Source organism: Carettochelys insculpta, chromosome 3 (genome assembly GCF_033958435.1).
Source record: "Carettochelys insculpta isolate YL-2023 chromosome 3, ASM3395843v1, whole genome shotgun sequence".
NCBI lineage: Eukaryota > Metazoa > Chordata > Testudines > Carettochelyidae > Carettochelys > Carettochelys insculpta.
In genome coordinates, this window is record NC_134139.1 from 27109478 (window position 1) to 27135392 (window position 25915).

Consider the following 25915-nt stretch of genomic DNA (forward strand, 5'->3'; position numbering starts at 1 on the left):
CAAGGTGACTTTCCCAGAAGAGCCACTCAGTGCAGCACATGACAAATATCATCTGCCTGCCCCAACATCTCTGTATCAGTTACCCTATACCCATGAGTCCCTTAGCGTACCCTCCCTCTACAACGTGACTAACAGCCTGGCCCAGGAAGAACCTACCCAAAACTACAACCTTCTTTCAGTCCCACCCACTCAGATGCCACAAGCTGTGACTCAAGTCACAACGTACAGGCATTGGGATGTGGCATAGAGTCTTTTAGACTAGCTGCTCTGACACTGCACTTGTCACTGCCATTTGGCACCTCTCATAGCCAATGTTCCCTGTAAGCTTTTCCATCCATGTGCAGAATTAATTTTTACATGCGCCAAGGCATGTGTAAGTGTGCACCACCAACAGAAACACAAAACACACTCTTCGCATCAACTGGGCAGCATCTGAATCTCTCCTGAGCTTAGAGGGAACACTGCCCATAGACAATATCTCATGTTCAGGACCCAAAAAGTATCAGGGTACCCATAGTAGAAGTAGAAAAAAACAGGCCCTCTTTCAGTTAAGGGACTAACAATGAGGAGAGACCAAAGCACTCATCTATATCCAAAATCAGTGTACTAGATTTCCAGCACAAATAAATCTATGGGCAACTGCCATCTGCAGAAGTGCAGTAAAGTGAGAGACAGCCAGCAGAAGGCAATATGGTACAGTGGGTTGGGCTGCTTCATCTTTTCTCCTTTAATAACTAGATTTTACATCCCATTTTGAATTACATGTGGAAATGGAGTTTGGTCTAGTCTCACTCAGCAGCCATAAAACAGCAAAAGCATTGGTTACTACCTGTAGTCTCTCTGCTCCAGAGATCCAGAACTAGATCAGCAAAGGTATCACAGGTCAGCGGTACGGAGGTGCAACAGTAGAACTGGATGGCAGACGCTTGTGGCATGCCTGTCTCCTCCCAGGCCTACTGCTTTCTCACCTCGGAGTACTAAACATTCATTCATAAATTTAAAAAAAATTAAAGAAAAACAGCTCATGCCAACTGCTAGCAGGCACAAAAATTCCACTCATCTGCCTCTCCCCTGCATATCTGTTTTTTGCTGTGGTTCTCAAGTCACAGGCCAGCCTTCCCTTTTTAGATGATATCTTACTCGTGGCCTGTAGCCTCAATTCTGAAACTAGAAACTCAAGAATAAACCATAAAATTTTACTTTTTTACTAATAGTAAGCTTCAGTTAATAATAATCTATTAAACAATGCTAACGCTAATTAAGCCAATTATACCACTGACTGTGCAAATCAAACCTATTACATTTCCTACAGGCGCTCACAAAGAAAAGTTGCATTTCCACCAGACTACCATGAACAGAAGCTCTTGTTCAAATTGTGACGTGGAATCTCTTGCTTGGTAAGCACTAACATCATCATTTTGGAACTCCTACCTACAATCAACACTCAAAGCAGAACAGTGCAAACCTCCGGAACACAAATACTACATCATTTCCATGAACATGTCATTTTTCTGGAAGCTACTGCGTCCATCTACACATTAGTAACCCCAAATCCCTGCTTCACAGCAAACAGCATGGTAGTTGCTGTTTTTTTAATTATCCCACTTCAGAAAAATAACAGAAAAGTTGACAAAACATTAGATCACCTTGTTTTGACTTCTGAGATCAAACCTTTGAAAACCAGCACTATAGGAAAATGCTAGAAAGACAAGCAACATTAGTTATACTTAGATAGTATTGTCTAGCAATTAGAGCACAGGACTAAGAGTCAGATATTCTGGACTGTAATCCCACTTTACTAGATACATACTGTGTATGACCTATGACAATTTATTTTACTTATCTGTGATCCTATTTATAAAATGGGGATAATTATATTTACCCACCTGAGAGAGGAGCAGTTTTCTAAATAATTTTCAGAACATCAGCTGTTAGGTGCTGTACTACAAAAGAACCACCTATCAAAAGATGGTACCAGTAGTTCTAATTGCCTATTTTTTATGCACACATGAAATCTGTTGACTGGAGAACTGGTCTTTTATCCAGCATCTTAATGAAATGGTGCAACTTTTTCCTGGCTCTTATTTTGGGAGACATCAGATCTGAATAGTACTTAAGCTGTGGACATTCCAGTTTCAGCATGCTCTAATCTTCCAATCAGCATTTCCCAAAGGTATACTATGCCCTTCAGGTTGAATGTTGACAGATTTCCAATGCAGCTGAAAAGAAATACTACAATTTTCCATGCACCAGCTAACGAAAGTCAAAAACAGGAAGGACAGCTTTACAAAAAAGGACAAGAAGTCATCACTCCCAATGACAAAAAAAGTGGGAAGCTACTTGTAATTCTACAAAATAACGTAGAAAGTGAGATTGTATGCTCCGACATGTTAAATCCAATATCGAAAATAAACTTTAAGAGAAATTTATGCAAACTATTACATCATCATTCAGCGACCCACAAATCTGACTAACCCAGTGTAAAATCGATCATAAAGCAACTGTTTTTGTTTGTTTTTTCTTTAAAACCTATTTGAAAATTCTGCTTTTTTAATGTATTTTTCAAGAACATCCAATGAAACCCATAGGTCACCATTATACTATTAAAGGAAGAAGACAGTTATTCCATGTAGAGCATAAACAGCTTATGCAGTTATCTAAGTAAAAGTTTCCACATTTCAGTATGGAGCATATGAGACTACAAACCATAAAATTCCCTAGTGAGCTGATAAAAATAATACTTGTAACAAACTGTTTTTTTCTGCCGCTTGTCAAACAATATGTCAATTTCCCAGTTTGTTAGTTTTACCATATAAACGTACAGAAATTTTCCTTTTATGGAAACTGAATGGGACAAAAAGAACTATTAAAAAGTACACAAGAAAGAAGTTATCTGGTCAGACTAATGTAACTAACATTCCCTATCCAAAACCACTTCAAAAGAAAGTAGGGTGATTTTAAGATTTAAGTTGTAAAACATTAAACTAAACATTTGAAAATACTCTAACAAGTAAATACAAGAGACAACAGCTATGTTCTCTCCCTTCCTCTCCTTCATATACAAATATACAAAAACATGATAGAATGAGCTTACGTAAAAGTGTCGTCAATATCAGTTTGGGAAGCCTGCATTTACACCTAGTATGCCATCCCAAACACATTCAAATAAAAACCCCCTGTACTACCTGTATATGTCACAGATGTTCCCCCGGACCCTCCACCCCAAGTCTTTTTTCAGGAATGTTTTAAAGCTTTAACATTTTTTTCCAGGAAGTATTTAACATATCCCCCTGCCTTGAATATCAGGTACCTTGGTTGCTGTAAATCCACTATGACTGGAACTGACTTCCAGGAGAGAGGACCAAGCCCCATTAGCTCAATCATACTGGTTTCAACAGGAACCATAAAAATGATATAATGCATCTCTTCTCGACATAAAACTGTAATGACATCAAAATAGAATATTTCAGACCTGTCCACTTTTCCAAATAGTATCAAACACCTGTTTCTATTCCTACAAGGCTGTAAGACAAAAAATCCGAACTGTGATAACTTTGATGTCTCCAAAGGCTGTCCACTGGCACAGAACTAAATCTTGCCCAAACTGGGCCTCACTCCTTGGTCATTTCTGGAGCAATTCCAGATTCAGGGGAACAAGAAAGGACTATTTTGGGGCAATCTGATTTTTCTTTAAGGGGGGGCAACTCTGTGAAGCAAGTCAGAGGGTGGGAGTAACTAAATTTTGGAGAAGATGGATTGGCAGGCCCTTAAAAATAAAAATAAAAATGTCATACAATTTTATGGATATATATCACCTCCACAATTTGGAAGTAACCTGTACAATAGTAACCTGATTTTTAAAATTATCTAAAAGCTAGGGAATGCTGCTCCTATATGGGTCAATCTCAGATGTTCCTGTCTCTGACCTATATGTTCAGCTATTAAAACAAAACTTGCTTTTGATATTTAAGTTTTATCTGTTTTCTGCTCATAACACTGGGACACATACAACAAGTGCTTACAGGAGTAATCCCACTAAAATCAACAGTGACTTCACACGTGTAATGGACTATAGATTGGCCTCACTTACCATAATAAGAGTCAAGAAGAGAAGGACCAAGTTCCATCCTCAGCCCACTCCTGTTACAGTAATACACGTAAATCAGGAGGACCATGAATGGCAGATGAAGATTATCAATTTATCCTGCAGAATTACCAGAGCTGGAAAGTAGCCGCTTGGGTCTAATTACTAGAAGAAATAATTTCTTCTGGAAGGCATCTTTTGAAAGATTGGGTTTCAAAAGAAGACACACACACCCAAAAGCTGATCGACCTTCTAATCTGTCCTTTCGAAAGATTGAGGTGTGCTTTCAAAATGAGCATCCACACAGCAATGGGCGCCCTTCTGAAAGAGCGAGTCAGGAAATGCCACAGACAGGGTCGCATGGCAGACAAGCTCTTCCAGGCCCCACAGCCAGTCACTGCCTTAAAAGGCTCCTCCCAAATACCCCTGCCCTGTACACACTGAGGGCTGCTCTGCAAGACACAGCACCACAGACCCTGTGCCCAGAGCAAAGCCAGGATTCCGCAGACCCCCATGGATCCCATTCAGCTCCCCAACAGGGATGCCACGGATGACCAGGTCAGACTGATGGCCACGATCGTCCTCACCACCCTCTACCTCCTCTGGTGGCCCATCCCTCCCACCCCAGTCCTGCAGGTCCTCACCACAGGGCACTGTCCCCGCACCCCATCCCCCGGGCCATCCGGCACTTGTGGCACTACCTCACCACCAAGCAGTGGGTCTGGGTGGTGAGTGGGACAATGAGCAATGGCTCCAGATCCTCCAGATGAGGAAAGAGACATTCCTGGGGCTATTCCACTGGCAGGCCCCCACCCTTCAGCACCAGGACACATGGATGCAGCCCGCACTCCCTCTGGAGAAAAGGGTTGCGATCACCATATGGAAACTGGCCACCCCGGACAGCCACAGCTCAGCTGGCCACCAGTTTGGGGTGGGCAAGGCCACCAGCAGGTCCGTCCTCCTGGAGGTAAGTGATGCTTGGGTCACACACACACCACAGGGGGATGGGGGCTCTCAGGCAAGGGGGACCGTTGGGGACTGGGGGCAGGGACCCTGGAGGGGACAGGGGAGACAACAGGGAAGGGGGCTGGGAGGGAGAGGCACAAGGGGTGAGGACTGGGTATAGGGGGCTCCGGGACACCATGATACACACTCACAGTGCGCACACCCTCCATTCCAAGCAGGTCATCTGGACAATCAACACCATACATCTGCAGAGGGTCATCCATGTTGGGGATCTCGATGCCACCATTGAGGGACTTACTGGCCAGGGCTTCCCTAACTGCTTCAGGGTCCTGGATGGGACCCATGTCCTCATCCAGGCCCCAGACCACAGCACAGGGCAATATATCAATAGAAAGAGGTACCACTCCATGGTACTCCAGGCCCTTGTGGACACCAAGGGCCGGTTCATGGATGTCTGTATGGGCTGGTCTGGGTGAGCCCATGACACCTGGATTTTCTGCAACTCCTGGCTCAGCCACAGGATGCAGGAGGGGACCTACTTCCCCCCGCCCCCCTCCATGGGAGCTCCCCATTGGTGACACTACCATGACTCCCTGCATTGTGGCCAAAGCCGCCTAACCTCTGCACTTGTGGTTCACGCAGCCCTACATGGGACAAACTGACCCACCCAGGAACAGTTCAACAAGTGCCTGAACAGGGCCTGGAGCACAACAGAGCAGGCCTTTGAGTGCTTGAAGGGGCACTTTTGATGTCTCCTCATGCAGCTGGAGGTCAGCCTGCAGAATATGACTGCAGTGGTGCAGGCATGCTGCACCCTCCACAATACTGTGGAGAGAAAGCACAAACAACTTGTGTAGGGGTGGGTCACTATGGCCGTGGCCAGTTATGAGCAGCCAGCTCATGCCCCGTGCTGTCAGCTACACCGGGATGGGATGCAGGTCGGGAGGACCTCAGGGCGGCCCTCACCAGGGGGCCTAATGACCCTCCCCCATGGAGGCACAGGGGTCCTGCACGCTGGCCATGGGGCTGGTGGGGCACCTCGCTGGGCTCTGGTGTCACTGGATGAGCTGCTAGATGCTCATGGGGTTCCTGCAGCCAACATGCTCTCAACTTTCTGCCATGGGGTTTTTGGGTCGCTGCATCTTTAAACATCGACAGACACGCCAACCATAGAGCCCTGCTTGTGCTGGCAGGGGTATCTCCACATGCCAACTGGCCAGCGCCATCGAGGACCGCTCTTTCAAATGGGCAGGCCCACAGAGCGTCTACACATGCCTTCTTTCAAAAGATTTCGAAAGAAGGGGCTCTTCCTGCAAAGGGAATGGAACAGCAAATTTGAAAGAATGAATTTTGTGTGTAGGCACCCCGTGGCCGCCACCCTATTGTGAAAGAACATGCTGGTGTGGACACGGCCTGAGTGTACAGAACTGATGAACTGCAACAATCAGAAACATATGTATGGTTTCAGTGAAGTTAGATGACAGGTGACTAGCCCTGATCACGGTATTTGTGTTATAACATGTTCATATTACAATTTGCAAACATATTTCTAATAAAGTCATGCTGCCTGCATAACAGCCACTTTCCAAAATTAATATCTTGGTCATTTGATTATTTCGGTCTTCTGCTGACTGATCACGTGCTTATTCTTTTTAAACCCAAAAAGTTTGAATTACAGTTTAAAAACTCTATTTGAAATGCATTTTTCTACTTTTTGTAAACCGTCAAAAGCACTGGTTTCATTTTTGTATTACCTAATATTCCAAATTATAGCAGAGAGTAATTTAATAGGCAAATCACCAACCTCTACAAAGGACTGGTGTTTTACAAAGAAATATGCAGAAAACTTTTAACTATAAAAGAACGCTAGTAGATGCCACTATAATCTAATTTGGCTAAAAGTAATTTCAGTCCCAAATCCCTTGAAGTTAAAAATAAAAACAGCTGCACTATATCAACTACTGTTAAAGATGCTCTTTAACTATGTGAACATGTGACTTTGAAAACTGCCCCTAAAGTGACATGCAAGTTCACAATACCATGCCAGGAATCTGAGGAACTTTGTGACTCTTTGAACTCTCTCAGCAATCCCAGCTACAGCAATCCTAAGTGATTCACATTATTTTCAGCTAGTTGACAACAGCTGCAGAAACATCTCTAAAATGGCTGGCATATCATGCACCAACACCACTGCCGGTATTTCCATGTGGTCCTCACCTGTCAGTTCCATTTTACTGAGCAGCTCCCTAAATTTCCATGTCTCATTTGCTTGTTCAAAATGGTGGTCAAAGCTATTTAAACTCATAGTTTTACATTGCCCTGCACCCGTCATCATAAAGTATTACCTAAGCAAGTATCTCGAAAATCTATTTCTTCTCTAAAATCTAGCAGCGCTGATATTTGTGTCACACGCTTCAGTATCATAATCCAACACAGGATTTACTACAGGACTAAGACTGTCTTAGACTCAAACCACAAATAAGATAAGGGATCTGTGTCACTCAAACCTTTCCAGGCAGAGAGTATCGTCATCACCAAGAGTGATTTACGGACACTTTTGCAAACAAATCCTTCCTTTCTTGACTCAAGTTATTTATATTAGCTAAAAACTGTATTGATCATTGTGCAACCCAAATAAAGTTATCTGCGTTTTTTTATACCAAGAGAATTTTAAATCTCAAGCCAGATCCTTAGCTGGTGAAATCAACATTGGTTCACTGATCTCAGTGGAGCTATACTGATTAATACCAGCTGAAGATCCGGCCAATTCATTTTTAACCACAGCAGGAAAAGAGAAATCATTGCACTACCTATGTATACCTGTTTAACACTTTTCTTTTATTCTGTAACTGAATAAATTTAATAATCCAGTTGAGACTTGCATTAAATAACCGGCAGATATTCATTACTGTATTGGTGTTATTTAAATACCTGTCTGGGCCAAATACATTTAATCATCTTTAGCACATGCTTCATATACCCACAACTCATGTTATCTTTGTCTAAATATGCTTTTGAAGTATCTCACTGAAAATAATCCACTACCATCATTTACTTTAACTAACTGCCACCTAATGTTTTATTAGTCATGACTTAAATAGCTTTTAAAATTATGTAATTTCTGGAAATGAATAAGCCTAATCCATGTAGAATGTCTGAAAGACCACAAGACTTGAAAATGGAAAGTTCAGTGAAACACACATGGACATTTTTTAATTTGATTCTCCATTCCATTGTACTCATTTTATACAAGTTTAACTGACCTGGCCAGCAATAATGACACTTAGTACTATTCCAACAGTAGGAATTCTTAGAGCTATCTTATCTGGTCAGCTGGCATCCGGGAACCCCCAGGCAGGGCACAAGTGGTATAGCTAGAACATTACACATCCTCCAAGAACCAGCACTGAAGATGAGATAGTGCCCCTGTGTGTTCCAACCTGTGCCTTGCTGCCGCAATGGCCCTTAGGGGGGTTTTACCAGCTAACATCACTTGAAACAGCCATGAAGGTTCTGTAAAGTATGCTGTTACTACATGAAACCCCCACCCTAAACACAGAACTGGCAGAGCACAAGGGTGGCATCAAGCCATTTTTGCTTCTTTCCAACACAGGAGTCCTGCCTGGATCCCAAGATCTGTGTCCTGGGCCCACTGATTTCAATGCAGGTGAACAAAATGGAGGACCAATCCTCTCCTTTTCAGCCAGAACTAAAATACTGATGTCACATTTGCTTCCATATTGGAAGATCAAAAGTGCTGTATATTTCCCCATAGCATGTGATGAAATCTTCAGGAATACATCCAACCAAAACTGACAACCCTATTCCATGTCCTTGCTGTACTATTTTGTTTCCACTCTTCTGTCCTTATTGCAGTGTTTCTTGTTCTGGTCCCCACAGCAACACAAATACACATTAACAGAACGGTTAGTTCATTCTATACTTTCCTACAGCAGACTCTCACCCGTGCTAACTTCCAGAACCACATACTGGCCCAATAACACACGCCGCTTGAAATGAGCAGCAACGACCTTTTGTTTTCTCCCTGGCACCTCGTTGGAAGCAAACATCCTCTTTCTACAACAAACTACTTTAGGTACCACGGTTATAAGTTCTTAAAACATTAACACCAAGGAATAAAATGCTGGATCAAATTGTCCTGTCGACAACTCTGACATGGAGTCTTTTTAATCTGGCCCGCTGCCTGCTCCTGCAGCACAGAACAGCACCGCTTGAAGGAGCTACTGTTCCCTGTGGCTCTCTGAGCTGCAGATGGAGGACTTCACACACTTCCTCCACACTTAGCAAAATCTCTCAGCCAATTCAGTCTCTCAGAAACCAGCCAATAGGAGCTGAGAGATTTTGCTGGGGGTGGGGGCAGTGCATGAAGCCTCCACCAGCAACATAAAGAGCCACATGGACCATCTAGGTCTGTGACTTCTGGCAGGCAGGAAGCCTGCCTGACAGCACTGGTGGCTGGGAGCTGCTTAGGTAAGCACCCCGTGAGACCCTGCCTCTAATACCCCCATCCTCTCCAATACCCTAACTTCCTCCCAGACTCTGCATCCCTTTCTCCATTCTTCCGCCCCAGGCCAGGATCCTCTCCTGCTCCCATACTCCCTCCCAGACCTTGCACCCCAATTCCCTGCCCCAGGTCACCAACCAAACCCTCTGCATCCTCCTCCCCTCTGCCCCACATCACAACTCTCTCTGAGACCCCACACCCTCTCCTGCACCCAACCTCCAACCCAGCCCCTGCACCTCCTCCATAGAAAAGTGTGGCCCCTAACCACTTATTAAAATGTTGGAGTGCCCCCTCCGTTCAAAAATCATCACCCATCTATTCTTAATATCCCAACATTGCTTGCTCACATCCAGAATTTAAGTCCAAATCCTGCCTCCATGTAAACTCTGTGTCAGGGTGACAGACTTGCCTCTACCTTAATTCTTGTCTACAAATAAAGACAAACTTGAGAAATCTGCATTAGTTCCTAGCAAATGTCTAGAGCCTTATTCACTCCTTACTCAGGTATCAGTGTATGTAATGAATAATTTTGCCTCATCAAGGACTGGTACATCCATGTTAAAATTATAGGTACTTTCCTTCCTTTCTGATATGCCATTCTGCCCTAAGTTACAGGTTTGTGAGGACCTGTAAGTTGTAAGAAACAAACAAAGCATACATAAGAAAAAAATATATACTCACTCCCTAATCCATTTTAAGGAAGGAAAGTGACGACTTTCCCATCTTTTGTTATCCAGGGTACTATTTTAAGGTATAGTGTGACCGCATAAGTACTTGTCACACAGTTCTGTTTCCAATCTGCTGGCAGCTCTCCAACACATTCCAGTATTTAATGCTCAGCTCTAGATGGGATTCAGCCCCACTTATCTCAAAGACACATTGACTAAGATTTTTCCACATTATAAACTGACACGCCCTTTACCGGTACGAGGTCACTTTGCACAATTTGATCCTGCAAATGAGAAAAACATTTTGGAGAGGCTCCTTCAAAAGTCCAAGATGTGATGACCATAATTAAAACAGGTTCCAGCAAATGTTTTAACATTTAATTATAGACTTTTTGCCAGATTTTCATCTTGTATAAATCAGTGTAGTTCCACTGAAGAGAGTGACTGATTCATACCAGCTGAAAACACGTTTTGTAAACGTACTTACAATGGCAATGAGAATATTTTAATCAAGAAGAAGATACTGTGATATGGTCAAAACTTTATTATACCCAGAAAATTACAGTATTTTAAATTATAAAACACACCCAGTACAAGTTAGTTTAATTATTTCAGCACAAAAACAAAACACAAATGGTAATAAGAATCAGTATCATCATCCTTGGGAAAAATGACAATACAACTTAGCAATTAGTATACACAGATCTCAAAGCAATTTACAAACAAGGGAAGGTGCCATTATCTTCAAATGAAACTGAAGCACAGCAGATTAAGACCAGGTTTTTGATTAACACACAGTGATTCTGGGAGCCCAACCTGTCATCCAATTTTCATAAGATGGCTACTAGCATTTTGTGAAAAATAAGGCCCTTTAAGACACCTAATGTTGGGCACCCAAAAACAGATACATCTGAAATCAAGAGTTACTTCCAAAAACATTGGCCTAAGTGATTTGTACAGGATCACACAGTGAGCCATTGGGAAAGATGCAAACCAGACCGAGATCTCTTGGCTCCCACTCCAGCATCATACCTACAATATGATCCTGGTTTTTGATAAAAGGCTCTGTGGCTGCAAATGATCCTATTGAATTCAGTGTTAAAATACCTACTTGATTTCCATGAGAGCACATCAGACCCAACCTACCCTTCCAAAAACCTCTGCAGTCAATAACTTACTAGTCAAGACAAAGTTATTTTCTTCCAGAACAAACTAGAATGGTTAACCTCATGGTGTATGTCACTGTTGCTACAAATGCACACAGTAAGAATATCTGCTCCATAACTGTCTATTGCTGCGCAGCATTCCCTCCACAGACACTGGCTATGGATTTTAAAATACTTTCGTTTTATATTTGTTTATTGAAAGATAAGTCAAAGGAAGGTCCTTGTGAGACAAGTCTCACAGCACTGCAGGCTACATAAAACATTTTCAAACATGGATATATCATCATCATATAAACAAGGTCCCACTTTATAAACATAGCAATAAGGAACAAGTGTCAAGAGGTCGTTCACAACACACTGCAGTACAACCCACCTCACTGACTTACCTACTGGTAATTAAGCGAATTAAGCTCCCATCCTAATTTTAAACTGCTCAAAAGAATACAAAATAGTTAATATGACAGTAACATTAACTCACTAGCAAATGTCAGCATTGCTGTCATAGGAAATTCAGATGGGTTTAAATTTATCATCTGACGTTTGTTCATTTTCTGTGGCAGACCCTCAAGTGTACTTCAGATTGCACTCCACAGATAACTCTCTCTCATGCTGACAAGGGATACTAATATTGTTTGAAATATCAATCATGCCAGGTGCCCAGCACTTTCTTTGTGGTGCTGAGATATTCCTAATCCTATATGAAGACAAAGGGAATTTGTCTCACCCCTGTTCTGTCAAGGAGAAATTGGGACTGAAGTCAATGAAAACTAAGGATGTTCGAAACTTTACAACGTTTCCCAAAGTGTGGTATACATACCACCAGTAGCGTGCAAAAGGATTTCAATGAGCATGCAGCAGATAAGTGCTGGGACTGCACGGAGAGAGGGGGTAAACTGATAAGGCCGAAGTCCTGAAAGGGGTATGCGAATGTTTTAAAGTTTCGGAAACACTGCTTTACAAGATCAGGTCTTAAATTGTGACTTATTTTTATGAATGATCTGCACATCACTTGTAGTCCAACTGCTTGCTACCAGATGATACACACGCACTTAATAGTGCCATACAAAAATCCCTATCATCTATGGACTCTACATATAAAAATTAAACACATATATTACCTGTCTGTTATTCAATTTGTCTGGCATATGAAGAGACAGATGGAGACTTTAAAAAAAAATCAATAAGTATTTCCACTTTTGATTATCCCTTCCTCTCATACATCATGGTCAAAAACTGCTCTTCCAGAACTGCATATTCTACTTTAAAATATGAATATACATAATAAAACATTAAATAAATTAGTGTAACTACCCAATAGATGTGACTGACATTCCCTGAGTCGGACTCATTCTTAGCCTCTTACCACAAATCACTATTAGTGCTGTTGAAGTAAATGGAGTGATATGACGTTTAAACAGGCGTACGTGACAGCTGAATCAGTCCCTAGTCATTTTTATTTTTCTAACCTGTCTTTATCAATCACTTGCCCTACTGAGGGTGAAGAAGAAACCATCTCATGGACTGGGGTTAGAATTTCCTCTTTCATATTTCATATTTATACCACTGGAAAAAACGTTACTATATAAACACAGGTAAGAGAAGAGAACATTCTTGCTCAGAACTTTGGACTATGTGGGGCAGAATAGGGAGCAAATACCACATTACCATATCTTCAACAGAAGAAATGTTGATTGTGTTCTGTGGATGAAAATCTAAATCCTCAGCTGATGTAAAAATGTGTAGTTCCAGGATCTGACCAGATACACTTTGCACCCTGGCATCTTCTTCTGAGAAAAGAACAACAGTAAACTCTTTCATATCCAGCATTCTACTAGCCAGAACTCTCAAATAACCGGCATTTTAACCATAAGTAAATTTCAGTTACTTTTTCCATAAGTACAGTATAGTGAGCATAAATACAAATAATCACAGTGTAAGCTTACAGTATTCAATACTAGTGTTGCTGGTAAATAGAGTACTCTACATGCATTTTTGTTTGTTTCTTAATATCTAATATTGTTTTTCTTTAGTGCTATGCATTGCTAGGTACACCTCTCTGTTATCCAAAATATTTACAAATCTGGAACATCCCAGTCCCATGGCTGCCGGATATGAAAGAGTTCACTGTAAACATAGTAAAATCTATTGGGGGCCTAAGAAACAGAAAATCCACTCAATTTGGAAAAATTACCCATGAACAGATTGATTTCAGTGCATTTAGTGTCTGTGAATATTGGATTAATGTCACACCTCTTTTGATTCAATGGCATAGCTGGTAAACACTAGTGTACATGTGAAAACGACGAGAGAAGTCCTGTGGCACTTGTAGACTAACCAGATGCATCTGATGTAGTGGGTCTTTCCACAAGAAAGCTTATACTCTAATAAATCTGTTAGTCTATAACATGCCACAGGACTTCTCATTGTTTCTGCAGAAACAGATTAACACAACTACTCCTCTGATACCAGTGTATTTGTCCTAGCTGACAGGTGTGACTTACCAGTTGTTGGGCTAATTTTTTCACAGAATGGCTCTTTTGTTCAGTTTATGCGGTTTTCTTCATGTGCTAAGATTGCTGAACATGCCAAACTATATCCATAAAAGTTCCTATGCTTGTCACATTTCCAAAGGAGTTCATGAAGAATAGTGACTATAAACTACCATAAGGAATTCCACTCTAATGGTTGTTACAAGTCCTTTGTACAGTGAAAAAATACGAAGAGTTTAAGGAAAATCTAAATTCATGCAGAACATAAGAAAACTATGGAAGAAAACAAAAAGTTACATAAAAGCAGAAACATCTGAAATGATGTTATTGCAACAAAACAATTATTAATAAAGGGGAATGGTCAGAAAAGAACAGTTAATGGTGCAAAAAGAACATACTTCAAGTAACACTTCAGCCTTAATATGCTATTGGGCACAGTAAGATACACCCTAACCAAGACTGCAAAGATTACATATGAATATAGCTCTTTTTCCTGTAGCATATATTAAAAGACATATAAAATCACACTCTTTCAGAGAAACACACAACAAAAAGCCACTTTTTTTTAAATTGTGATAAAGAAACCTGACTTTTTTTTTATATAAATACAACCACTGCTTAATTGTACATAGAATTTTCTGCAGCTAAACTATGCATTTTCCATGGGGATTTGACAGGAGAAACTGGTTCTAGAATTTAAAAATACATTAAAAATAGGCAAAACTCAACACACTGTTAAAATATTATATTGCTTAAATTCAGAGGTTCATAGGTTGGTCACAGAAACAAGTATGATGTTATGTAACTAGATGGGATATAGCTATGCATTACAAAAAGAACTGCATGTGTGAGATCTACGTAACCCTACTTCTCAAAAAAGAAAAGTAAACCTTTGTTAGGTTCAGATGCAACTGCTGCTACACAGCACTCATTAGAAAAACAAATTGACAACAGATCATTTTAAGCATTATAAAGTCTGCCAAATGAAAACCACACGGAAACAAAATTTGCACAGGATAAGGCTGTCTTTGGTACAGTGTAACTGCAAAAAATTGATTCTACCTGTGTAATGTCAAACAGTATATACACTCCACCCTTTAGCACTTCCTCCTGGGGCAGTCGTTGATTGTTATATAGGGATTACAACTAACCGCAAGAGAATTGTTAAAGTGAAGATGTAAACTCACAACAAAAACAACAAGATATCATAAGATTGTCAACCTTTAACAGTCCTGGTTTAAAGGTTGTAGTCAAGTCTATTCAAAGCTGGGCTAAGCCAGAGCCACGCATCTGAGTAATGCTCCTGTCTATGTCAGAGACAAAGCTCCCTCAACAGGAGGAGACCTACAGGCTGGTTTTTAACTTTAAAAAAATCCCAGCTCATTTGAGTCATGGTTACTACAGGGAAAACCTCCATTGACCGCACAGATTGCCCTTCTCCACAGGAAACATTGTAGTATCTGTCTGCGCTGCTCTTAAGTAGTGCACAGCTATCTGCTTTGAAAGTAAGTAGGACAGAGACAGAGCACTGACTGGGGCAATAAATCAGCTCCAGAAATGGCTCCTCAGTTTGGTCCAACAGCACCCAAAATACTACTTTTTGTAAAGGTTCTCCCAGAATCACGGAACGAAGGACTTGTCAGCTGGAGGCTGCCTAGGATGTGGACATGGAAGATGTTTGGGGCTACACTGTACAGGCTTAGCAGTCTGTAGTAATCACAGATCTGAATAAATGGACTAATTTGAGTTGCATAGCACTTGCTCCTCACAAATTAATTACAATACTATTGTCCAAGTGGTCAAACTGCTCATATGAATATTCATGTAACCTGAAGGTGACAAGGTGCCTCTAGCCCTTTGAGGCCTCCTGCTGAAGGCTTTATGGTTCTTCCCTCCCTGCCACAGAAAGGAGCAGCAAAGATATCATCTCCAGGCCTGTCTAGAAAGGCTGTACACATAGAGCCAATCAGAGCCCAGCAGACAGCAAAAAAGAGCCATGATGGGCTGAATAGGTCAGTCCCTGGCTGGAACCAACGGTCAAAGATGGGTGCTCTGTGCTGGCCAAAGGAATTCATTGGGCTGCATACACTGGATCTGAGAACTGTAACTCTAAAATAATGGGTGAAGAAAAAGGAACTATGCAGGAAAAGGCCCAGGAAACAGCAGCAGCAAACTGAAGGCAGTGACATATGGCTGCTGTTTCTAGAGTCCCTGGATTGATACCCAGAGTAGTAAAAGGGCCAAAGTACAAACACTAGCCACCAGAAACGGGGCCTAAAGGGGGACAAGGTTTATTTAGATGCCTTAGTAGGTGGTAGGATGTAACACAGTCAGAGAGAGGGCTGAAGGCCCTGGTAAGGACAAGTAGTTTTGCTGGATCTTTTCTACTTGGAGGGGGTTCATCCTTTTCAACTCTGTGACTTGGCTGGAGGACAGAGCCATTCAAGACCTGCCTAATGATGTTGACAATCTATAGGAGGTGCCAGGAGAAAAAGAGACTGCAGCACCAAACCTACCCAACAAGAGGCACTTACAAGAGGTGAGTATCTCATGTCTAGGACTCTACCAAACTCACGGCCACAAAAAATGTGTCACTGAGCATGAAATCTGGTCTTTTGTTTACTTTTATTCCATACTCTAAGGCCATTTCTACACAGGCCACTTCCTTTGGAAGTGGCATGCTAATACGCGGAGCGAAAGATGCTAATGAGGCACAGATGCAAATTACCCATGCCTCATTAGCATAACATCACATGATTTGGAGTCTGGAAGACCGTTCTTCTGGACTCCAAAACGCCGTGTAGAAGCGCGGCCCCCGGGGGGTCTTCCGGAAGGAAGTGCTCCTTCCGGATGCTCCTTCTTCTCAAAAATTTTCAGGAAGGAGGGGCCTCCGGAAGAAGGACTTCCTTCCAGAAGACCCCCCGGGGGCCGCGCTTCTACACGGCGTTTTGGAGTCCGGAAGAATGGTCTTCCGGACTCCAAATCACGTGACATTATGCTAATGAGGCATGGGGAATTTGCATCTGTGCCTCATTAGCATCTTTCGCTCCGCATATTAGCGTGCCACTTCCAAAGGAAGTGGCCTGTGTAGAAACGGCCTAAGAGTAACCTATATGATAGATTTAAAAGTATACAAAAGTACATGGCGCTTCTCAGTCTGGAGGTTCGGACCCAAAAAGGGGTTCCAAAGCTATTGCAGGGTAGTCACAGTATTGCCACTCTGACTTCTATGCTGCTTCTGTCAGTGGTGCTGCCTTCAGAGCTGGGCACCCAGCTCTACCATGCAATATCATGACGATTACAATTCCTTGTGATTCCCCTTTTGGGTCTGAAATCCCAACTTCAGAAAGCGTTCTCAAGTCCTAAGAGGTTTATAAGTTTATATTTTGCCTTTGTGAAATACATATTCATGTTTTGTTACAGTACCATGACATTTGAGATTTAAATATCTGAAACCATGAAACTGAAGATTTTTAAAACGCCATCACCATGGAATTCATAAAAATGGACTGTGAATTTGGTAGGGCCCTACTCATGTCACACTGGCCCCATATTAAATCCCCAAGCCTATGTAATGTTCATGAGCATCGTGGGGCCGGTTGTACAAGACACACAGTTCAAGAAGTCTATATGTAGAAAAAGAACTTAGAGCTTTGGAAGAAATTTTATATATTTCCAATTTAAAGGCTGGTAGGTCTAAAACCAAATCATGTATTAGTGTGTTTGTTTGTGTACACCTTGACCAGTGTGAGCATGAATGTTTCACTGAAAGTCTATTCCATCCTTGGTAGCAGGTGCACCATAATCCCAAGGGTTCTGGGATTCATCCCACACATAGGTGAAACAGGGTTCTACAATACTTTCTGACGTGTAACTATTACTTTATAGTCCATCAAAAGCTTTACTTTTCACCATACACAATTTACATCACTTACCTTGTTCTACAACAAGATGCACAACTACCACTATTCCACTACCAGATTTAGTGTACCAACTTTTCATTACAACTGTACAATTTAATGTCACAAAAATACTCCAATTTATTCATTTTATTTAGTATCTTCCTAGTATCACGTGTGACGTGTTAACTAGCCACCAACATTCACTATTGCACCTATTATCCAGAATTGCTGTGTCACACTGAAGTTACATCTGTTTTTGCAAGTTTTCTCCAAAAAAAGACAACCATCTTGATGAGACTGTTGAACATTAGAAATGAATTTATTAAAACCAATTCATACTTTGGCCACCTACTGCTCTTTATCAACAACTGTATCATAAACTTTACCTTTCATTTTAGAACAGTGGTTCTAAGCCTGTGGCCTGCTTGCAGCCCAATGGGCCCACACCTTTGACTATGTGACACCTTTAGGGTCGCATAGGTAGTATATACATTGCATGGATTCAGCCCACGTAGCACAGAGAGCTACAGATGCAGCCCACTTTGGTAAATATGAATGCTTTGGCTTCATGGTACTTTTTCTTTTTCTGGCTGGAAGTTTTACACACTGCCTGCAAGTCAAAATGGCTAAGTCTCCTGTGACATTTCCACACTGCTAATATTTCTTTAATAAACACCAGCTGCCCAGACAATCTTCAAGACTATTGGCAATGTTGTTTTCAAGATGTCTTTATGCAATACATGATTTCAGTCACAGACCTGAAACAATCAAAAATCAGTCACCAAGCTCAGTAACTAGGCTTCATCCTGTGTACAACTCTATCAACAAACCTTACTTACTTAACGGTTCAAGAAATCTCAAATCTCAGTAGTTTATTTTCCATTTACAAGAATTTTATTTTTGATATTGAAAATTCAAGATCTATGTCTCTCACAGTAAAAGCACAGAATCCTGTGCAGACATCATCTAGAAACAAACATCTGATCTCTTCCCTTCCCCCTCCCTCCCTCCCTCCTCCACCCCACTCTTCGTACTGTAAGGATGAAAATGGCCTCACAAACTAGAGGACTAGAATGGCATTTATGCTACATTAATTTACTCACTCCATTTCTGCGTGCCAATTAAGTCTTGCTTCAGAGAGATAGCCTTGTTATTCTCACCTTTTTATTCATATCCCTCTTGACTGAGTTAGCTCAGATGTAACACTCCCATCTCTGTATCCCAACTATGTGTTTCTTTTCCTTTCAACTTGGTGCATCTGATGAAGTGAGTTGCAATTCACAAAAGCTTATGCCATAATAAAATAGTTAGTCTTTACAGTGCCACAAGACTCCTTGTTGTTAAGACTTGTAATCAATTAATGTTTCATGGACAGTATTTCAAAATCAAAGGATCTACGTTTAAAATCAAGATGTCTTAAAATAATTTAAACAGATTTATGCTGCAATTTTTCAGAGACACTGCAGTTCTGCAATACTTGGTAGAAATCAACTTATTTTATTTAATTTATTTACTTATTGTTAAAATAGGCCTGTGACTATCAAACTAGTCTGTGGATGTGGAAGACACAATGAATTCACATCCATGTATTATATCCTTTTAGTTGTGTGTTCACTACAGTAAGACAAGCGTTACAGGTCCATAAAACTGTCAGCCTATTAAAATATTAAGCCAAAGCTTCATAATCAATAAACTGGAAATTTATATGACTAATCATTTAAAAAAATCAGGTGTTTAAACACTGGAATTAAAACAAATGTTTCCTCTTTAAATATAAACAGCATTGTGCAACAATCTGAGAGAAGACAAACAAAATTGCAGAAAACAGACCAATGACTGTACATTTCATTCTAAGAGAGACTGGAGTGCAATACTTCTCAACGAGCAGAAAATACTGTTATATCAATAAATATTATTTTTGGGAAGCACAGTATTAGTATGTAAAGGTGTAATGGTGATGACAGCCTTTTCAAGTAGAAGGTAAAGAAATACCGGGTGATCTAACGTGCTCTCCTGTATAATATGAAAGGGCACTAATAACCAGTCTAACTGTATTCAATCTGATTTACATACACTTTGCGTGCAAATGGTGCATTAACACTAGGTGCCTATCCGCTACAATATAAACGTGCACCGTTTCCTCTCATTTACAATAACATTATTCCTATAACCCCTCCCTAACGCTGCTACTTTTGTAGTATCAGATTAATGTTCCCCAGCCGCAGGCTGGACTCCATCAGACCGCATTAGAGCTGCAGAACGGCAATCGCGTAACTCCCCCTTCATTACACAAACCAAGCGCCAGCAAAACACCAGCCCCCAAGTCCCCCTCTGAACGCACCATCTGCACCTCCGCGCCACACGGATCGGGGGCGCAAACCACACGGAGAAAAGGCTGGCGGGGGAACCAGAGGGCCGTGATTGCGTTTGTCGGGGGGAAAAAACGAACAACAATCCCGATTTCCTGTTGGGTGGGGCTCTGAGCAGGGAATCGCGCAAGATGCGGCCGGAAAGACCCGAGCAGAGGTTGTCAGATCACCGCATTGTGCTGCAGCATTTCTGGCCAGGCGCGCGGGCTGGGGCAGCATCCCGGGCACCAGCGCACAGGCACGCCCGGCTCAGCCCCCTTGGAGCGCGGCTGCACCACAGCACTAGGTCAGGGCAAAGGCGCCCTTACCGCAGTCCAGCCCGTGCCTAAGGCGCACGCCGCTGACGGGCGCCGCGCCCGCTTTACAGCCCAAACCTGTTGAAGCCCCGGGGGAGAGGGGCACGGCCCGGTCTCCGCTCAGCACCCAGCCCGGGGGAGCGGGCAGCTCCCAGCCGCGCCTCTTCGCATCCCCTGTCCTGCACCGCTACAGGGGGGCGGCCCCTACGGCAGCTCCACGCGGGGGAGGGGGTAACTGCCCGCTGTCGCCCCCGGCGCTCCCCCGTTTTGCAGTGAACCCCACCCCCCGCCCCCGGCCCACGCACAAAAGCGGCCGCGGCGGCGCCCGGGACGAAGCAGGATAAACCCACTGCACCACACGGCTGGAGGCTGCTCCTGCGCCGAGGCGCGCAGCCCGCACCGCCACCCGGCCGCATCCCAACCCAGGCCAGCGCCCCGCTGCCCCCCGGCCCGCCCGGTCGTCACTGCCCCGGGAGGTGTCAGCCCCCCGCCTCTGCCTGCGCCTTGCCGCCCGGGGCTGGAGCCGGACTCTTCGTGGGGGTAGGGGTGCCCCGCTGTCCGCTGGCCTTGGCGGTCCCTACCTCGCGGGGCTGGGCAGCCGCTCCCGCCGCGGCCGGGGAGATGCAGCAGCCGTGGCCGGAGCGCAAGGGAGTGCCCGGAGCAGCCCGCAGCCCGCCCGCCTGCACCGCGACAGCTGCGCCGCGCCGGGAGCCAGGGGGCGGGGACAGCGCGCGCACACCCCCGCCCCGCGCCCGGCCGAGGGGAGGGGACCGCGGCGCCCGCCTCCCTCCCACCCGCAGTGGGCCGCCGCAAGCCCCGCCCGGGTACCGCTGGCATCCCGGGCCGGGCCGGGCCAGGCCGCGGCCGCCCTGCGCACAGCGCTGCTGTGTGAGCGTCATGGGCGCGGGAGAGCCCGGCTGCCAGGGAGCCGCCCCGGCCCAGGCCCGGCCAGGAGCCGCAGTGTGGCACACCGCGCTGGAGGGCAGGGGGCGCCGCCCCAGGCTGTGCGGCTGCTGCACGGCGGTGCATTTCCCGCCCCGCCCCAGCAGGTGGGCGTTGGTTTGTCTGTTGACAGAGGGGGCAGCGGGGGGCTCCAGGCCCAGCAGCTCTGGGCAGATGCGAGTTCAGCTCGCACCAGCCCTTCCCCAGGTGGGGAGCTCAGTAGCCTGACCCTGCCAGGCATCCGCCTTGTCTCAAACCCAGGGCCCCGCCCTGGCAGGGGACAAGACAGCTGGCCACCCTCCCCCTCTGGAGTGGCATGAGAGGGAGTGCAAAGCCCACGCTGGGCACCACTGGGTTAGCAAGCCAGTGGGGCTCAGCCGGCCCAGCCTCAGCACAGGCGGGAGGGGACAAAAACAGGGGGATCTTAACAGTGCACCTGGCAGTGGCACCCATGGGAAGACCTTAGGCATTGGATTTAAGGCCAGGTCTTCGCTAGAGCGAAACATCGATCTCAGATACGCAGTTTTAGCTACAACAATTGCATAGCTGGAATAGATGCATCCTAGATCAATGTTTCTGGTCATTCACCCAGAGGGAGGTCGAAGGGAGAAACTCTCCCCTCAACCTCCTCTACTCCTCACCAGAATGAGGAGTGCCAGGACCTACTATAGCGCCCTGATGGTTTGACTGGCTCCTCCTCCTCCTCTGTGGCTGCCCTGGTCTCACGGGCGGTGGGGTGGCCATGCTCAGGGGGTGGCACCTATTTGGGCCCCAGGAGGTGGTCCAGCTCCTCATAGTATAGGCACCGGAAGGGAGGTGCCCCCGAGTGACTGTCAGTGTCTAGGCTGCAGCAGTACACCTGCCTCAGCTCTTCCACTTTGGATGGCACCTGGTCCCCAGTGCGGCTAGAGTGCCTCCTGGCACTGAGGCCCCTGGAGAGGATCGAAGGCACCCGCATTTTGGTGACACATCCCCAGTCTGGAGGAGGACCCCATCTTCCCCCAGAGGCGGAGGAGGTCCTTGAGCTCCTCTTCGGACCAGGAGGGGCCCCGTCTGGTTCTGTGCTGGTTTGGCTCCTGGGAGCCCTGGGAGGACTAACCAGGGGACCCCGGGGGCACAGGGCTTCTGGCTGCTTGCCATTGGCATGGTGGGGGTTCCGGTCTCTGTCCTGTCATCGATGGGAGAGTGTGCAGCTGAGAGCTCATACTCTCCCTGCTGCTAGCACACTATCAGCTTCCTGCCACGGGTTGTTGGGTGTGTATTTCCTTAAACGTGGCTGGCAGTGACCATAGAGGCCCACCTGGGGTGACTAGAGTGTCTCTGTGCTCTTCTGAGCTGCTGCCATGGCGGACCCACTATTTTGAAAAAGCAGATGCGGAGTGTCCACACACGTCCTATTTCAGAGTTACACTTCGAAATAGGGCGTTATTTCCAATACAGGGATGGAAGATCAACTTCGAAATGCAGCCCCGTTACTTTGATCCCAATTTTGAAGTAGCATATAATGTGTGTTGACACGCCGCATGGCTTTTCCAAAGGGAACCTTAGCCGTGTCTACACGTGCACGCTACTTTGAAGTAGCGGCACTAACTTCGAAATAGTGCCCGTCATGGCTACACGTGTTGGGCGCTATTTCGATGTTAACATCGACGTTAGGCGGCGAGACGTCGAAGCCGCTAACCCCACGAGGGGATGGGAATAGCGCCCTACTTCGACGTTCAACGTCGAAGTAGGGAACGTGTAGTCATTACGCGTCCCGCAACTTCGAAATTGCGGGGTCCTCCATGGCGGCCATCAGCTGAGGGGTTGAGAGACGCTCTCTCCAGCCCCTCAGCTCAATGGTGGCCATGTGGAGCGGCCCCTTAAAGGTCCCCACCCCCTCCCTTTCTGTGCAGGAAGCTGAGAGAGCGTGCGGGCAGCAGCAATAACACACGGCCAGCCTGCACGCTCTTCTTCAGCCACCCACACCCCCAACCGACCTGATGGCCGCCCGGCAGCCCCCCCAGCGCCCTCAGGGAACCCCCCCCAAGGGAAGCCAGGGTTCCCAGGGCAGGAGCCAGGCCGGGAAGCGGCAGTGGGGCCCCTCCTGGACGGAGGCCAAGCTTCGGGACCTGCTGGGGCTCTGGAGCGAGGAGGAGGTGCTCCAGGTAACGGGGAGCAAGAGGCGGAACGCGGATGCGTTCGCTCGGCTGGCTGAGGGCCTGGCAGCCTGGGGTCACCCTGCCCGCACTCTGGACCATGTCCAGAGTAAAGTGAAGGAGCTGCGGCAGGGTTACGCCCAGGCCCAGGATGCGGCCAGCCGATCTGGGGCCGCCCCCATCACTTGCCCCTTTTACAGGGAGCTCAGGGACATCCTGGGCCCCCGGCACACCTCCTCCCCTCCGGCCACGCTTGACACCTTGGCTGAGGAGCCCCAGCAGGCCCCGGAGGCGGAGTCCGCCCCGGAGGCAAGCCCCGCACCCCGGGGGCCCCCCCCCGGAGCCCACCCCCGGGGCACCGGAGGAGGAGGAGGAGGGGGACTCCTCCTCCACCGACACCGGCCTCCAGATCCTCCTCCTGCCATCCTGGAGCAGCAGCCGGGCGTCCGCCCCCCGGGTGTCCCCTGACCGTGGGAGTGGACTGTCAGGTATGTACCCCCCCGGTGCACACCCCCGGGGTTGAGGGGCGGGGGTAATAGATATGGCCAGGGCCCTCCACATGCCCAGATGACCATGGCCCCAAGGACAGCAGTGGCATGTCCCTCACAGGAGTGCATCAGCCCCTGCCCCCCCGCAGCACGACAGTGCCATGCCCCATCCCAGGGGCAGGGGGGAGCGGAACCTCTAGGGTCCCCCGGGGGAAGGGGGTGGGACACCCAGCAGCAGCAGCAGCATGTGATAGAGTGGGGGGAGTGCAAATGTGAGACTCAGGCTAGATATGAGCAACAAGCTGAATAGCTCCCAGTGGCTAAGGATGATCCTGGGGCTACAAGTGGCAGGTTACACCTCTGCCCTGAACAAAGAGGAGGGAGGAGCCAAGCTGGGTTTGAATCGGGGGCCGCAGGTAGAGGCTAGGGGAAGGGAGAGCTAGAAGGCTGCCTGCCTGAGGAGGGGAAAAGCTACACCCCAGAGGGGCACCCCTCGGGGTCTTCTCCCCAGGACGGGTTGGAAGGACTGTCTCTGACTGCTGTACTGTCGCTTCTGGGAGAAACTGGGCATCTGTTGCCTAAGAACCTCTCCTGTCATACCTGCTGAGTGAAGTGAGAGTCACTCCCGCCAGGGGATGGGGTGCAGTGCAGGGGGACCCTTGAACTCCATCACAGCAGCATCTCCCGGGGACGGGGATGGGGAACCTGCAGCAGAAGGGTGGGGGAACAAGGGCCACGGCTCGGGGCCCACACTAACAGCTATCTCTACTCTTCTTCCCCCACTCCTGTGTTCCGCAGCTGCACCATCGGAAGGACCGGAGAGCACCGGCGAGGCTTCAGTGGTCCCAGAATCCCCTCCGGGGCCATCGCTCCAGGCCAGCCCTTCGGCGAAGCAACGACCGGCCCCACGGCGGGCAAGACGGCAGACCCAGCAGCAGCAGCCGCCGGCAACAGACCCCCAGCTGCTGGCCCTCCACCACCGGCAGGTGGAGGACGCGGAGCAGCGGCTGCGGGTGGAGCAACACCGCCTCCACCTGCAGGAGCGGGCGCTGGCCTGGTGCCAAGAGGCATGGGGGGCCTACATGTAGGCATTCAACTGCATAGCGGATTGCCTGGCCCCCCATGCCGCACCGGCCGCCGCTGCGCCCGCCCTGCGTGCTCCACCCGCTGCGCCACCCGCTGCTCCAGTCACCACGCCGTCCGCCGTCACTCCGCCACCCACCACCGAGGGCCATTCCGCCGAGGGGGACCTGGGGCCAGCTGACACTCGCCGGCCGTATCTTCCGGTCCGCCTGGCCCCCAGCTAGCCCCGGCCAGGGCTGCGGCCGAGGCGGGGATCCCGGCCGCCCACCCCCAGTGCTGGACTGTAGGGGCGTGGGGCCCAGGACGTGGCCCCCCCCCCCTTTGTATATATTCCCCACACTTTTTTGGTTTGTTGCCCTGTACATAGTTTGTATTTATTTATTTGTGACCCCCATTTTCGCTGTCTGATCCTTCCCCCCGCATGTAAATAGTTCTCCCCTTCCTTGTTATCCCTGTTTTTATATTAATATACATACATATAATATATAAGTTAGTTAGAAGTTCTATAGTTATTATTAAGAAGAGTTCAAGTAAACATGTTTGATTTCACAAACAAGTGTCTGCTTTTATTTGTACAAGAAAGGGGGGGCGGTGCTGTTGGGTGCTCCGTGGTGTGGGCGTAGGGGGAGGGAGTGTTGTGGAGGATGGGGGGGCAGTGGGGGGGCCTGCCAGCGTTCACCCTGCGGCCTCATCGAAGTGGGCCCACAGGGCCTCCCGGACCCGGGTCCCTTCAGGGTCCACCTGGCGACTGGGGGCAGCGGGTGGCTGCACAGCGGCCCTGCCGGCCTCCACAGCCACC

General features: G+C 46.6%; 1 protein-coding gene and 1 long non-coding RNA gene across 4 annotated transcripts in view; one reads left to right on the forward strand and one right to left on the reverse strand.

Moving 5' to 3' along the window:
- The window catches only part of SPTBN1 (spectrin beta, non-erythrocytic 1), a 222633-nt gene extending 201441 nt beyond the window's left edge, over positions 1-21192 (reverse strand). For 2 of the 3 annotated variants that reach the window (XM_074989512.1, XM_074989511.1), the window contains exon 1: positions 21047-21192. The gene's annotated coding sequence lies outside the window, so the exon portion shown is untranslated. The remainder of the gene's footprint in view (positions 1-21046) is intronic. The other variant, XM_074989513.1, reaches the window with a different exon arrangement.
- An 84-nt stretch (positions 21193-21276) lies between these two features.
- LOC142010225 (uncharacterized) lies at positions 21277-25615 on the forward strand. The gene is made up of 3 exons (XR_012644733.1): positions 21277-21514; positions 23303-24033; positions 24832-25615. It is a non-coding gene; the product is annotated as an uncharacterized LOC142010225 (long non-coding RNA).
- The last annotated feature ends 300 nt before the right edge of the window (positions 25616-25915 follow it).